Raw genomic sequence first — 15,992 nt, 5'->3', positions numbered from 1 at the left:
CATTATGTTCATTTGATATAAGGGGGTCAGAGGCACAAATAGTAAAGATGGTAGGATGAGGCCATAGTGAGAGGATAATCATGAAAGCTGGTGAAATGTACCCACTGTGGAAATGTGCTTACTTTAAATGAATCATGTTGTGGTTTGTGACCCCTTTCTATAGCCTGAACTATAAAGGGATCCTACCTTACTAATACCATCTAATAAATAAGGATTTGGGGATCTTCTTTATTCCATTGTTATTATGTGCTGTTGTTACAATTAGATCTAGCTATGTTCTAAATGTGTGTTCCTCCAAAATTCATATTGGAACCTGACTGCCAAGATGACAGTCTTAGGAGATGGGGCCTCTGGGAAGTTATTAGGTCAGGAGGGCAGGGCCCTCATGAAAGGGATTAGGGCCCTTATAAAAGAAGCCTGGGAGAGTTCCCTACCTCCTTGCACCATATGAGGACTCAGCAAAGAGTCAGCCATGGGCAATGGTGAAGAGATCCATCATCAAAATGCGGCCATGCTGGCGCCTGGGTGGCTCAGTGGGTTAAAGCCTCTGCCTTCGGCTCGGGTCATGATCTCAGGGTCCTGGGATCGAGTCCCATATGGGCTCTCTGCTCAGCAGGGGGCCTGCTTCCTCCTCTCTCTCTCTGCCTGCATCTCTGTCTGCTTGTGATCTCTGTCTGTCAAATAGATAAAAATAAAATCTTAAAAAAAAAAAAAAATGCGGCCATGCTGATGTCTTGATCTTGGACTTCCCCGCCTCCAGAACTGTGAGAAATAATTGGCTGTTTATAAGCCACCCACTCTGTGGTATTTTGTTGTAGGAACCAAAATTGACTAAGACAGATCCTAATAATATGTTTTGCAAGTTTTTAAACTTTTTTTTAAAGGGTTTTCATTTTTTTTTTTAAAGAATAGGAAAAGTAACCATTTTATTTTTCCTTTTATTTTTAATATTTTTTATTTTTTATAAACATATATTTTTATCCCCAGGGGTACAGGTCTGTGAATCACCAGGTTTACACACTTCACAGCACTCACCAAAGCACATACCCTCCCCAATGTCCATAACCCCACCCCCTTCTCCCAAACCCCCTCCCCCCAGCAACCCTCAGTTTGTTTTCATTTTTATATCCTGAAAATGGTTATGCTTTATGATAGAGTTCTTTTTTTCTCCCAACAGATTTACTAACAGTATGGACAAATTAACTTTACACTATGGCACTGTTACAGATTGTAATTGAATATCAGACAGCTGTTTTGGAATTACATAGAAATCTGAAGGGGGGAGTAAGGAAGAGTACAGATGGCTCTGCGTGCCGTTCCCCACACGGGATAAAGACAGCTCAAAGCACAAGGCTTTGGTGGATTTGTGTGAATCAGTAATATTATTTCTAATTATTAAAAATAAAATTGAATTTTAAGTAATAAGAACTTGTAATTGTGGAATGAAATCTTGCATTCCAGATTATAGTAACACCGTACATTTTTAGTGTCCTCTAATTTCAACGTCAAATATTTGAAACACAACCAGCAAACCTGGAGTGAGCAAGAAAAATCATTATCAGAGCTAGAGTAAATAATTAAAAATAATTAAAGTTCTTTCATTTTTGGTGGGAGTGTAACATATAACTGTTGAAAAAAGTATTTGGCAATGTGTAACTAGGGCCTGCATTTTTCATAAATTTAGACCTTGAATTCACAACTAGTAATCCAAGTTAGAGTTGTGATTAGACAAGTGATTTTCATAGAATCATAGCCCAAATGAAGGCAATAGCAACAATATGTGAAACAAAGAAAAATAGCTAAATAGACTATGGCATATTCACATCATAAAGGTTATATGGAAATCAAAATTCATGTGTTTGAAAATTATTTATTTACATAGGAAAATATTCCAATTTAAATGCTAAGTGAAAAAAGCACGGTACAAACTTCCATTTTCTAAAACTAATAACATTAATGATAATCAGACTAATAGTAATAATATTAAAGGATATGCAATAGAAAATGCACGAAAATATTGGGTTGTTATCTGCCTGCTGAGGTTAAAGATTCTGTATTCAGTGGTCATAATTAAACCTTTCTACATTATGTTATTTGTTTTTCATTGTGTTATTTTTTAAATAATGAGCATGGGTTAATTTCACAGTCAGAAAAAAAAAGATTATAAAGAGCAACCAAAAATCTCCTATAAAATGCAAGCTCATATGATTTACTTTTAGATGGTCTCTCATAGCCAGCAGATTTTTTATTTTAAACATTTAATGATTGGATTTCAAGCCAACAGCAAATTGGTAGCAGGAATTTAAAAGGAGGGATAATGGGGAACTACTATAAAAAGCCACAATGACAAAAAGAGGAAAGTAACTGACAACTTCCTCCCCGTGGGAGGAACAGGAATATTATGGGAAAATGTGCAAGTCCTCTAAAATCACAGCTTAGTGAGGCCATTTTGAGTAGGGGCTAATGAGCTACCAATCTCAACAGGCTTCCAGGGAATCCATAATATGTGGAGGAAAGAATTCTGCATCAGAAATTAAAATTACCTGATTTCAGTCCCTGGTCCAGGTACTTCCTAGCTTGCGATTTTTAATAAATTCATGTAATATCTTTAAGACTCAGAATTCTCAGCTTCTAAATGGAAACAATCAAGTATTTTTTTTTTTTTTATGGTTTGTAAGTGCCTTCTTTGCCCGTGTCGTATAAAATTGTTTTGAAAATAATGATGTGCCATGCACATGCCCAGGATGTCCACAATGCACAACATATTAACTGACACTAACAAGAAAGCTAATTCAATAGAAATTTAAAAATCACCTACTTTCTATGCAGTCTAAGAAATTTATAGAGGTACAGTGTGTTTTAAAAATATGTTTTTGCAGATGGTTACAATCAGTGTTTACATTTGGTCCATCTCTGGCATGACTCCTGTTTTGGGAGATAGCAAGGCATGGTGGAAAGGACTTGGGGTTTGGGGCCCAGCACATGTGGCCCAGGTCCTGAGTAAAAGCATTTTCAGGTAGGTAAAATATCTACTACACCAGAAGTTACAGAGCACAGATACGGTCTGTTGATCTGGCTTGGCTTCACATGTAACGCAGAATGTGCTAGTGTTGCTGAACATAGGTGTCGCTGGAGAATGATAAGCAGCTGACAATCATGATTGGTAGGTCAAAACTTGACAGGAGGTAGATTCTTCACTGAAGGCAGCAGGCTGAGGTTGGCTGGAAAAAAAGAGGTGAAACTGAATGAAAACATAGAAGAGTCAGGAATACTGGTAATGGGCTCAAGACCTAAGCAAAGAATTAGAAGGGGCACAGGGAGAGCGCATCTGCCTTCAGCTCGGGTCATGATCTCAGGATCCGGGTTCGAGCCCCACATCAGGCTTTTTGCTCGGCAGGGAGCCAGCTTCCCTCTGTCTCTCTGCCTGCCTCTCTGCCTACTTGTGATCTCTCTCTGTCAAATAAATAAATAAAATATTTAAAAAAATTATTTTAAAAAGCATGTTACATGCATATTAGAATTAAGTGGTACTAGTCATAGTGCATCTATGTCTGAAAGGCCTGTTTTACAAGAGGGGTTTGATTTTTCTGAGTCAGGTGCTGTGTTTTCCTCTGTCCACAAATTTATTAGACTCTGAAGGTCAGTGTTCTGTCCCTGGTGCTTAGCCAGGGAACCTGCTTCCTTAGAGACACAATTATCTACTCCTTAGTCTGAGATCCTCTCCAGGGAGTGAGTGGTAGATGTCCTGACCTAGGGGTCTGGGAGCATTCTTAAAGCTGGGCAAAACCAAATATCAGCATATACTTTATTTAGATTTATCTAGAGTCACAATGCCTCACCCTACTTCACAACATTGTGTGAGGTGCAAATGAGATCGTATCAATGGTCAAACTATATATTTGTGGTTTTTTTTAAAGTTTTTATTTATTCATTTGACAGACAGAGATTACAAGTAGGCAGAGAGACAAGTGTCGGGGGAGAGGGGGGAGAAGACTCCCCGCTGAGCAGAGAGCCATATGTGGGGCTTGATCCGAGGACCCCGGGATCATAACCGAGCTGAAGGCAGAGGCTTAATCCACCACTGAGCCACCCAGGCGCCCCAAACTATATATTTGTTTAAGGGAGAAATGAATGATCACTTACTGAAGATCTCTATTTCTATTTTGATTACTTTCCTTTTTTTTATTTTAAAGATTTTATTTATTTACTTGACAGAGATCACAAGCAGGCAGAGAGGCAGGCAGAGAGAAAGGAGGAAGCAGGCTCCCTGCCGAGCAGAGAGCCCGATGTGGGGCTTGATCCCAGGACCCTGGGATCATGACCTGAGCTGAAGGCAGAGACTTTAACCCACTGAGCCACCCAGGTGCCCCTGATTACTTTCTTTTGAATTTTATTTTATTTTTTTTTCAGTGTTCCAAAATTCATTGTTTATGCACCATAGTGCTCCATGCAATATGTGTCCCCCTTAATACCCACCACCAGGCTCACCCCCACAACCCTCCCCCCAAACTCTCAGTTTGTTTCTTAGAGTCCACATTCTGTCATGGTTTTTTGATTACTTTGAGATGCATATGCAATTAAGGTGTGAGGCCTTATGAGGGATGGTAATGATAGTAATGATTGTAATGATGTAATGATTATATTTGGGGCCATAATGTTCAAGGTGGGTTCTTTTCCATTCTGCAAAAATAATTTCCATTTTGCTCCATTGCACTGGAGATCGCATCAGATATTCAAGGTTCCTCATTCAAGAAAGAGTAACTATCTAGGAGATGTTGTTTGGAAACAACATTTGACAATGAATAATACCATTGATATAAAATGTGTTTAATTATAGAAATAGGTATTTGTAGCTAATTCATATAAAGTTTCTATCATGAATATATAATTTATACCAATAAATATGAATATGCAAAAATATACATCTGTTAATTAAACAAACATTGATTAAGCACACACTAAAAACCTAAGAAAGACAGTGCCTAAAATGAAAGCTAGACTGATAGAGGATGTCATTAGGTACGACTTCATTTTAGTTAACATCAGGGGAAAAACAGCAGCTCATACAGCTATTTAAATAGCTTGATTGGGATCAGGGTTAGCTCACCAGTGATATGATGTTCCTATTCTAAATACATTAATATTATTTGAAATATAGTAATAAAATAAACATGCTATCAATTTATATTAGACATTTTCATTGATTAAAAAAATTACACTGTGGCATCTGCTATATTCATTCACTTAGGGAAATGTCCTAGTCCCTGAAAAGTAATACCTGATTTAGAGAAATTGAGATACCACATTCCTAGAAGCTATAACACATTTCAAAAATGAGAATAAGAAAGAATTCCAAACAGCTGATCCAAACCAGAGTCAACATTCTGAGATAATTAATGAGACTGACTAATCCCAATAATTTTCTATGGTTTTGTGAAATACTAAATGGCCTTAAGATGATAGAATTATTTAATTCCCATGTTATCAAATGTAGAAGGACATTTCAAGAAAATAAATCTCACCTCCTTATTTCAATTTAAAAAATATTATTCAGGGAAGCCACACTCATGCTAGACATTTTTGAACTGTGTGTAGAGTTGAAATAGAATTACCTTTACAAATTTGATATGAAATTTGACTAACTAAAAAGGAATTTGAAAGAATACACAGATTTGCTACATAAAACTTATAAATCAAATTTTCTTATTTAGCAAGGTCCAACTCTGCTCCTGCAAAGGAAACCCTTCCACCTCCACTTTCTTAGCCACAGTACCCTTGTTTCTGTTTATTTTATCTGGACCAAGGATGCTGGCTGTTTTTTCATTCTCAAAAACTTGGAGTTAGGAGCACCTGGGTGGCTCAGTGGGTTAAGCCGCTGCCTTCGGCTCGGGTCATGATCTCGGGGTCCTGGGATAGAGTCCCGCGTCGGGCTCTCTGCTCGGCAGGGAGCCTGCTTCCTTCTCTCTCTCTACCTGCCTCTCCATCTACTTGTGATTCCTCTCTGTCAAATAAATAAAACCTTTAAAAAAAAAACCTTGGAGTTATAATGGTTTACATAACATAGCAGTTTTAGCAATCTGAATCAGTCATCATGAAACCAAATAGCAGGGAAAAAGGAGTAAAGCACACAGTTTAATAAGATAGGATTTGGGATTAGTCAGTTTTGCGTTAAAATCCGTGCTCCACTTCAGGACTTTGAGAAAGATGGATAAGCTCTATATGCCTCAGATTTTTCAGCTGCAAAATGGAGAATATCATATTAATCTCATACAACTATTTTGAGTATTAATTAGGGATAACATAACACAATACCTGGATGTTTAAGTGCTTAATAAATGGCAGCTGTTTTTTATTATAATATTAAATATGTTAGATGTCAATCCAAGGTTCCAAAGTAATTTTCTGGGAGTCACCGGGGCTAGAGAAAGTAACGACCAAAGTTGAAAAATTGATCCTTACTATGGAGTAGTAAGTAGTTCAGATAGCTCATACAATGATATTATAGTTATGGAGGATTTGTTATTAACAGCATTATTAACCCATCTCTCTAGTCGCGGAACAGCCTCCTTCACAGTGAGCATACTGGAGGAGGGTGTGAGGGGCAGGCTTTTGGAAGGAGCATGAAAGAATGCAACTAACTCCTTAGTGTCCTCTCCCCGAAACCTGGCTATCCCATTCAAAGAAGTTTTGAAACAACTAAAGTCACAACAGTCTGTCAACATTGGATTCTGAGTATCCTATCTTTGGCAAAATTAGTTTGTTCTTTTCTGATTCAGGACAACAGAGTCATGCATAGGTAAAGTGTCAAAGTGGACAGTTAATATCCTTATTCTTTTGTTCCCTACCTTTTTGCCATATAGGTTTTCTAGTCATCACATTTTCCCAAAAGAAGAAGATAATAACTTATGGAAGGGTCTAAAAATTAAACACCAGTTGCAATGAACCTTTTTGCAATTTTATAGTGTCTGTTATTTCCTAAGTACCTACAAGGAGCAAATACAAACACAATTTCTGTCTGCCCCAGAAATGCAGTAACACTTGTGATAAGAGGAGGAATACATTTCTTGTGGGCTCAGTGAATCCACTTCCCCGTGATTGGCTGGAAACAAGCACAACTAAAAAACAAAGAAGTTGAGAACAAGTTGGACTGGAGAGGTAAACATTGTGAACATTTGATGCTCTCCTTCAGGTCCTAAGGAAAAGTTCTCTAGGACTTTTGTGGCCAAGAAACTCAGAAATCCATTCCATTTTAGCTCACTGGGAAGCTGCTCCTAACATTCAGGGAACAAGCTCGTTCTATCAATACGTTCAGGTGCATTTCTTTGGAAAACAGAGTAGAAGTTTTTAGACAACACTCATTCTGGCCCCACAGGTCAAAATTGAACTGGTGAAACTCAGTTTCCTCTCCCACATATGTTTTTTCTAAACTGACAATTAATCCCTGCACTGGAACTGGAGCTTTGAGGGCCGTAATATAGGTGATGATGAGCAGAGGAAAAACAATGCGATGTCTTTGTTAAACAAGCGATGCTCAACAGTTCAAACTTCATCTGTTTTGAGTTTCAGGATGGAATAGTAGGTCTTTCTTAAACTGTACGGGGCATGGGTAAGACAATTTATAGAGAGCAGAATGAGTATTTTAAAAACTGAATGAATGGAAAATGAAAATGTATAGATAACAGTGGAAGAAGAAAAGTGTTGTAGGCTTTTGAGGAAAGAGTGGACTTTTGAGGTTTTGTGAGTGTTTTCAAAAATCAATGTAGACAGAGAAAGACAACTATCATATGATCTCCCTGATATGAGGAAGTGGTGATGCAACATGGGAGCTTAAGTGGGTAGAAGAAGAATCAATGAAACAAGATGGAATTGGGAGGGAAACAAACCATAAGTGACTCTTAATCTCACAAAACAAACTGAGGGTTGCTGGGGGGAGTGGGGTTGGGAGAAGGGGGTGGGATTATGGACATTGGGGAGGGTATGTGCTTTGGTGAGTGCTGTGAAGTGTGTAAACCCTGTGATTCACAGACCTGTACCCCTGGGGATAAAAATATATGTTTATAAAAAATAAAAAATTCAAAAAAAATCAATGTAGAAAATAATATAGATATATCGATAATTTAAAAAGTGCTTGTGGTGGATATGTGAGAGTTGACGTTCTTCCCATTCAAAAAACGATCTTCGGTCAAAATAAATTTGACTCTTTTTCTCCTGCAGTCAAAATAAATTAAATGTCTTGAGAAGAAGAGACAATGCAGGTCTATGACAAAGAAGATGCAGATGGTTCGTGGCACTGAGTCATTGGTCTGCTTGATGGATAGAAATCATAGAGCCGATGGTGGAGTAGTGGTCACTCTCACTCAGATACATGCTGTATTTTAGGACAAACCTGAGTTTGCAGAGAAGGTCTCCCCAAATTAAAAAATTGCACTTCATTCAACTATTCTTGTGAGCTTCCTAATCAGTTAAGTAAAGAATCTAAGGTGAGTCATTACCGTAGGGAAGTCAGTTAGGAAGATACGGAAGACAGATGGTGGGAACACGTCTTTATTTTAAGAGCAGCATCCAGGTCGATGCTTGGAGGAGCTTAGCAAACCATTCTTTAGTCTAGGAGTTTATTAGAAAATGTTATTTAAAAATATCATTGCCACGGACTTGCCAAAAGATAAAGAGTTGTAAATCCATTCCATTCATGGGGGGTGGAAAACAAATCCAGCGTGTTAGAACTGGAGAGTATTAAACCCTGAGCTTTGCCTCGGGTTATTATGGACTCTGTGTAATGAGAAAGAAAACAAAGGCTCTCTGTATTTTTTCCAGGTGGCAGCCTAGATCTCGAAACCTTAGAGGGATTTTCTTGCATAGCATATGTTAAATATATCACCCCTTTAGATGTCTGATATGGCGATGAGAGTGCCTAACAAAGAAAGTGACTAACTCTAACACATTATAAGAAACATGATGATTATATAAATTTATTAAAATTCCTGTGGAATATTTATTGTCATTTACATAACATGTTATATTCAACATTAGATTTGGCCAGTGTTTTTGGTTTAGAATGGCAACCCTTTTATATTTGAACAAATTATAAAGGTGTCCTTAAGAAGGATATGGTTAAGGTTAGGAGAGGCTATGAGAAACCAGATTCAGAGGGTAAGGTATGGACAGACAGACTATACGTCCCTGAAATTCATGAGCACAAAACCATGAATTAGAATCTCACCTTGATACCTTCTGTGATTTAAGTTACAACTTTATTTTTTTCTAGTTTCTCTGGAGCAGTGTTATAAAGGGCTAGCTCATCATACTATCTATTACTTTATCCCAGAATATGGGTACCAAAAAAAAAAAAAAGAATTATAACTCCTATGACGGGTTGCCTCCTTGATACTAAAATGAATGCGTGAAAAGTAGCCTGAGGAAGAATATTTTATTAGATCAATTAATATTGTAGAAGAGTTTTGTTCCCGGGTTAATCATTGGTATGATCTCTTAGCTTGTAGTTAAGGTTTGGGGCTAGTCATAAAAGTGACTTGGAAAGGACACTTCTGTTCTTTATTTTCCAGCAAGGACTTTAACTCAGATTTATTCAATTTGATACCTGCAGATTTCTCGAACAATACATTTGCCAAAGAAATTGTAAGAAGAGTGTTGAGTTACCTTTCAAGGGTGTTTCCCTTGTTTTGATTAGATTCATCTTTTTACAAATGAAGAAAGCATCAAAACAGCTAGGTACTTTCTAAGGTTTATTGATCATAGCTGCTTTTAATGAAAAATAATATGGACTTCAATTTAACATAAATTCAGCCTATGTATTTATTGCTCCTTCTAATCCTTTTCTCTCTCTCTCTCTCTCTCTCTTTTTTTTTTTTTTTTTACCTTTGCTAATCCCTGGGATGGATTCTGATCTTGTTTACATATATTGTGTCCATTCATGTAGAATCTTGTCTACAGGACTGTGGGACTCTTTACTGATGGCAATAATACTGGCACCTCTGTATTTTAGGCCACCCATTGAACCCATGCCCCTTCTCTTCTGGAGGTCTGAAAAAAAGAGGTTATCTGGTGGGACAAATATCCTGTCGCTCCACCCTTGCTTTACCATTTTTTTGTTAAAGGTTTAGTGTGATGTTATAAGTGACTTAAAATGTTAGAGGGACAAAAATTATTGGCCTTACTAAATGTTTTCAGGCTGACATGGTCACATATCATTGACTCATGGACTCAATTTTGGGTATTGTAACCAGTTAAAAGTAAAAACTAAGAGAATAAAAAATATTAGAGTTCATTGTGCAGAGCAGGGCTAAATATTGTCCATGGAAGCTTTTGTTATGTATTGTTTTCCCATACAGATAAAATACATTTCTTACTGTTGGTTTGTGCTGGATTGAATAGTGTTTCCTCAAAACTCTTGTCTCCCCAGAACCTGTGAATGTGACCATATTTGGAAATAAGTTTTCTGCAGATGTAATGAAGGTAAGATGATGTCATATTGCATTAGGGTGGCTCCTAAATCCAATATGACCGGTGTCCTAAGAAGAGGGAAAGTTGGACCCAGACACACAGAGAAGCCGGCCACAGAAGCAGAGATTGGAATGATACAGCTGTCACTGAGGAACACCAAGGGTTGCCAGCAACACGGCGAGCTAAGAGAGAGTCATGGGACACATTTTCCCTCAGAGTCTCCTGGGAAAGCAATCTTGTTAGCGCCTCGATTGCAGACTTTTAGCTAGAGAAGAAATTTCTGTTGTTTTAAGCCACCCAGTGTATAGTACTTCGTTACGGTAACCATAGGAAACTAATACAGGGTTATTAATGAAAACTCAAAAGTCTCTGAACTTGCTAACGGGACTTTTCTTGTAAGTGCTCAAGGTAGGCACCTAATGTTTTATTTTACTTATTTATTATTATTATTTTTTAAAGATTTTATTTATTTAGTTGACACACAGAAATCCCAAGTAGGCAGAGAGGCAGGCAGTATAGAGGGAGGGAAGCAGACTCCCCGCTGAGCAGAGCGCCCGATGTGGGGCTGGATCCCAGGACCCTGAGACCATGACCTGAGCTGAAGGCAGAGGCTTTAACCCACTGAACCACCCAGGCGCCTGGCACCTGATGTTTTAATGTCTTCAGAAAAGAGGGACTTGTGGAGGTTCCTTCCTGTCTTTCCTTGCCAATCCTGCCCTCATATGAAGGGTTTTGCATCAAATAAATCCCTTCTTAAATCTTTCTGTGCTGTAGTCTCATGCTCTCCCACAAGAAAAGGGGACCAGTTTTTATATTACATCCTAAGGAACATTGTTTCTCTTACATAGGAGAAGATGTCACTTCATTAATTATTTCTAGACTCTTCCACTTCCCAGTAGTGCCTGATACTCAAGTGGGCACTGATTAATATGTGGACCGCCATCTTTTTCCTGGGCTCCTGTCCCATGAGAAAGGGTGAATGAATGTCCTCAATTCCATTTCAGCTTTCTCAATAGAGTCACAGACTTGCTAGTTGTTTTACTCAGTGATATTTTAAGTATGAACATCTCAAAGGTAACTATTATTTATTTCTGAAACTCAACATACTCTCAATTGATAAAAAGAGAAGAAATATTTTCCTTGGTAATAAACATTGGAGCAGACCGTAGAGTAATTCTTTCCTTTTTTTTTTTTTTTTTCTTCAGCTCATTTGCAGGTTTGGTGACATCACACTAAATATCCCAGATTTTGATGTCTTCCCTCTCTGTTTCTGGGGGAATGACACTATCTTGGATTAATTTGTTTTTCCTTTTCATAACAGCTCTGATAGAAGATTAGGGCAGTAAGGCACGCAACTGATTCTTTGCCACAACATAAAAATAGAATCTTATTAAAACGCTTGCTGCCTCTGGTTCAGTGAAACCTGCTCAGATCTGGTAGCAATGTGTCAACACACCTTCATAATACCTGAGAAAATATTTAACTAATTTTCTAATCAATTAATGCTGATTTTGTTCAGAGGAAGAAAAGAACACTAAAAACAACTTGTGTTTTATTTTATTTTTAAAAATATTTTATTTATTAGAGAAAGACAGAGTGGAAGCAGGGGGTGGGGCAGAGGGAGAAGCAGACTCCCGCTGAGTGGGGAGCCCAATACGGCGCTGGATCCCAGGACTCTGGGATCATGACCTGAGCTGAAGGCAGTTACTTAACCGACTGAGCCCCAAAACACCGCTATTTTTTAAGACTTCTGAACAATATAATAATTTAATATAAGGCAATAATAGAAGCTGCAAATCTCAAGAGAACTGGTGGGAACAAAAGAAATAAAATAATTGCTTGCTATTTTATGAAAAGATTAATATCAACTTCATTCTACTTATACTTACTCAAAGAAATAGTGGCTGCCTGCCATATACTAGGCCCTCTGTTGGTGTTGAAAAACAATTGTGAAGAAACTAGATGACTTGTCTGATCTCTTGGGAGAGATGGTTGACAAATGGCCTTTTTCATGCTTTAACATTACAGTCTTCTGGATTTTAAAATCGATGAAAAGAACTCTGAGGCCAAGAGATGTTCAACACAATTCTAAATTGTCTGGAGTTCAGGCCCCCCATGGAATGTTGATGCGGGGTGCAAAATCCATCCTACTGTGTGACTTGGGTCAATCTCAGCACCCAGTAATTCTCTGACTCATTATGTCATTTTAATTGGTTAAACCTGAGGAACTAAATACTTACATGCTTGGTGATTATAACAATTTAAAGCCATTCACAAAATTATGGAATAGTTTCTTTCTTTCACAAGTGAATTTCTGTCTCTCTCAATTACGTTTTCTTTCCCCAAAATTGTTCATGGAAAAATTAATAGTTCCAGCTTGATCTTTTGTAACTGCTGCCTGGTGTTCTGAATAGAAATGCAGCTTGATATATTTAAACATATATTTAAGTTGTTTAAAATTCTACAGTATTATACACAATTTTACAAAAAACATGAACTATCCTGCAATGAGTTCCCTTGTATATATTTCTTTGTACACAAATGCTCAGAATATGTGTTGGCTATATTCTTGAAAGTTGGATTATGAAGTGAGATTCAAGAGACTTAATTTTTTAAAAAGATTTTATTTATTTATTTGACAGAGGGAGAGAGAGAGAGCACAAGCAGAGGGAGCGGCAGGCAGAGGGAAAAAGAGGAGGAGTTTTCCCACAGAACAAGGAGCCTGATGTGGGGCTCGATCCCAGGACTCTGGGATCATGATGCCCAACCCACTGAGCCACCCGGGCACCCTGAGACTTAAGAGTTTGATGGATGGTGATAAAATATTCTCCAAGGGTCCTCCAACCTACAGACTGACCAATGGGACAATGGGACAATGGGACAATGCTTATTTTCTGAGAACCAAGCACTGGACATTATTAAAAACTTTTAACTTTTGCCATTCTACTGAGTGATGAATAATTTATAATTATTTTTGTTTGTGTTTCTTTGACTATCAAGGTTTAATTTAATTTTATTTATTAATATTCATATATTAAGTGGTACTTACATTTTTCTCTTCTGCCAGAAGTCTATTTTTAATTAAGCATTTTCTATGCTTTTAGTTGAAGCCATTCATTATATACTGTATTATAGATATTAAAATTTTTCTATAAATATTGCAAATATTTCCTTTCAGTCTATTGTATATCTTTTAACTGTATCTATGTTCTTATATTTTAGCCATATATTTTTAATGTAAAAAATTTTCATGTTTTGCTTCTTGGCAATAGGGCTTTATATTCTTATTTAATGGAGTTTGTTTTCTTTTTGGTGTGGTTAGAGTGAACAATATTCTATTCTGCATTTGTTGAGTAGTTCAAGTTTCGCACCTATGTGAAATGCCATACATACCATATTCAAATTTCCATATATGCATGGGTTACTTTGTGTACTCCCCATTCTGTTCTTGTAATCTGTTTGTCTCTACATCAATGATTTACTGTTTTAGTTATGATCCTTTTCTAGTAGTTTCATTATTTGGTAGGTCAAACCATTGGTCTGTTCTTCCTAGGTATCTCTGTACATGTATTTTTCTGTAGGGATCTTTGAATCAGCCTGTCAAGTTTCAAAACTGCCTTTGGCAATGATTTCAAGGAGCAGAGTTACGAATAGCCATGTGTTTCCATTTATTAAACATTCCTCTGTAGGTTTCAATAACGTATTTTAATTTTTCTCCTATGAAACTTCAAAGATCTTGTTGGATTTATTCTTGGGAATCTTACAGTTGTACCGTGAAATAGATCATTTTGTTCATTTTTGGGTTTTGGTAGGTCAGTTGTCTGCTGAAATAGTATCCATTTCTCTATGTTTATCTTGCCATTTTATTGGATACAATATGATAGTGTTCCTGTTCTACATAGATATTGGATGCTCTGGTGTGACAATGTATTATAGTTCTCCATTAGCATGTTCCCGTGATTGCAGAAATGAGATTTAATTATTTTTAATCTCCTTTATTATGAATAAGTTTAAATTGTAAAATGCAGCCTTAACCTGAGGCCAAAACTGAGCTCTCTGACCTTTCCCCCTGAATGAGAACAGTTTTAGAGCTACATGTCTCTCCTGAAAAGAAAGGACACCTCCTGCATCCATGACTATAGGAACTACTTGGCCAACAGGAGGCACAACAGAGTGGGTCAAGGACTGTAAGGAGGAAAATCACAGACTTGAATTTTTTTTTTTCTTCTGATTTTGGGGAGAGATGGCACGGGGAAGAATTAGACATGGGATAGTTTTGACAGACCTTAGGGCCTTTGTGTGGTAAGGTAGAGCTGCGTTTGGAATAACCAGAATCGCCTCCCGCTAAACCTGCCATGCTGGGCATCACAGCCTCCTCTCCCTCACTTGATAATTCTTTCCTCCATTGAAGAAAGACACTGTTAGTGACTTGTCAGAGGAGTTTACCTTTCAAGAGGAAGTTAATTTTCTTCATGTTCCTTCCCCATCACTCTTCATTATCTCCAGACCTATAATTAGAATCCAATTCCAGTATGTGTAGGAGACCAATTATGAAGTCAAACATGTAGGGAGAAGGCTCAACACAACAAAGGATTTCAAAATTTTGCTCATTTTCCGTTTTTCATTCCACCTTTCTTCCATTATTGTATGTGGGATTTGTTTGTGGAGGTTAATTACACATTTTGGTCTATAGATAGCTGATTATTGAAACAGAATTGCAAAAGAAGCAGAGGGAAAGGAGACATCAGAGATCCTTGGAGCTGAATTACTTAAGAGATAAGAATTTGAATTGTTTTTTGAGTTCACTTTGGGCTGCAGAATGCCAAGTTGAATTGAGTTAACTTGGAGCTTTTAAAATTTTTATTACTAAAAAAGGTATATGTAGATATTAGAACAGTGCTTAGAATATAGGAGGTTTTCTAAACACATTTGTTGTATGAATTAATAAATACATGCTAGGTAGTTAGTAAGTTGGTTTGTAAGTTAATTTGAATTTTAAAAGTTTTTGACTTATGAATATCCAGATCTCCTTTTTGAGGGTAGTTATCCATATTTTTGTGCGTCTTGTTGAGAAGTGGTGCATGCCTCTAAATTCTTTCACTTTGTTCTTTGAAATTCAGATTTTCATAAATAAAATTTCTTGTTGGAAATGATTTTCTGTTTCCACTTTCTTTGATTTCTGCTCAAAGTCTTCTCATTTCTCTTCTTCTGCTTGCTTTGGGTTTAATTTGCTCATTTTTCTAGTTTCCTAAGATAAAAGAAAGATTAGATTATTGCTTTTAAATATTTATCTTTTTAAGTGTATGCAATCAATGCTATAGATTTCCCTCCAAGCCCTACTTTCATCACATCCCACAAATTTTGATAAGTTGTGTTTTCATTTTCATTAAGTTCAAAACATTTTAAATTTCTCTTGAGATTTATTCTTTGACCCATATGTTATTTAGAAGTGTATTTTTAAATCTGTACATATTTGGGGATTTTCTACTTACCTGTCATTGATTTGTAGTAAAATCCACTGTGGTCTCAAA

Source organism: Mustela nigripes, chromosome 4 (assembly GCF_022355385.1).
Source record: "Mustela nigripes isolate SB6536 chromosome 4, MUSNIG.SB6536, whole genome shotgun sequence".
Lineage (NCBI taxonomy): Eukaryota > Metazoa > Chordata > Mammalia > Carnivora > Mustelidae > Mustela > Mustela nigripes.
This window is presented reverse-complemented; position numbering follows the sequence as displayed.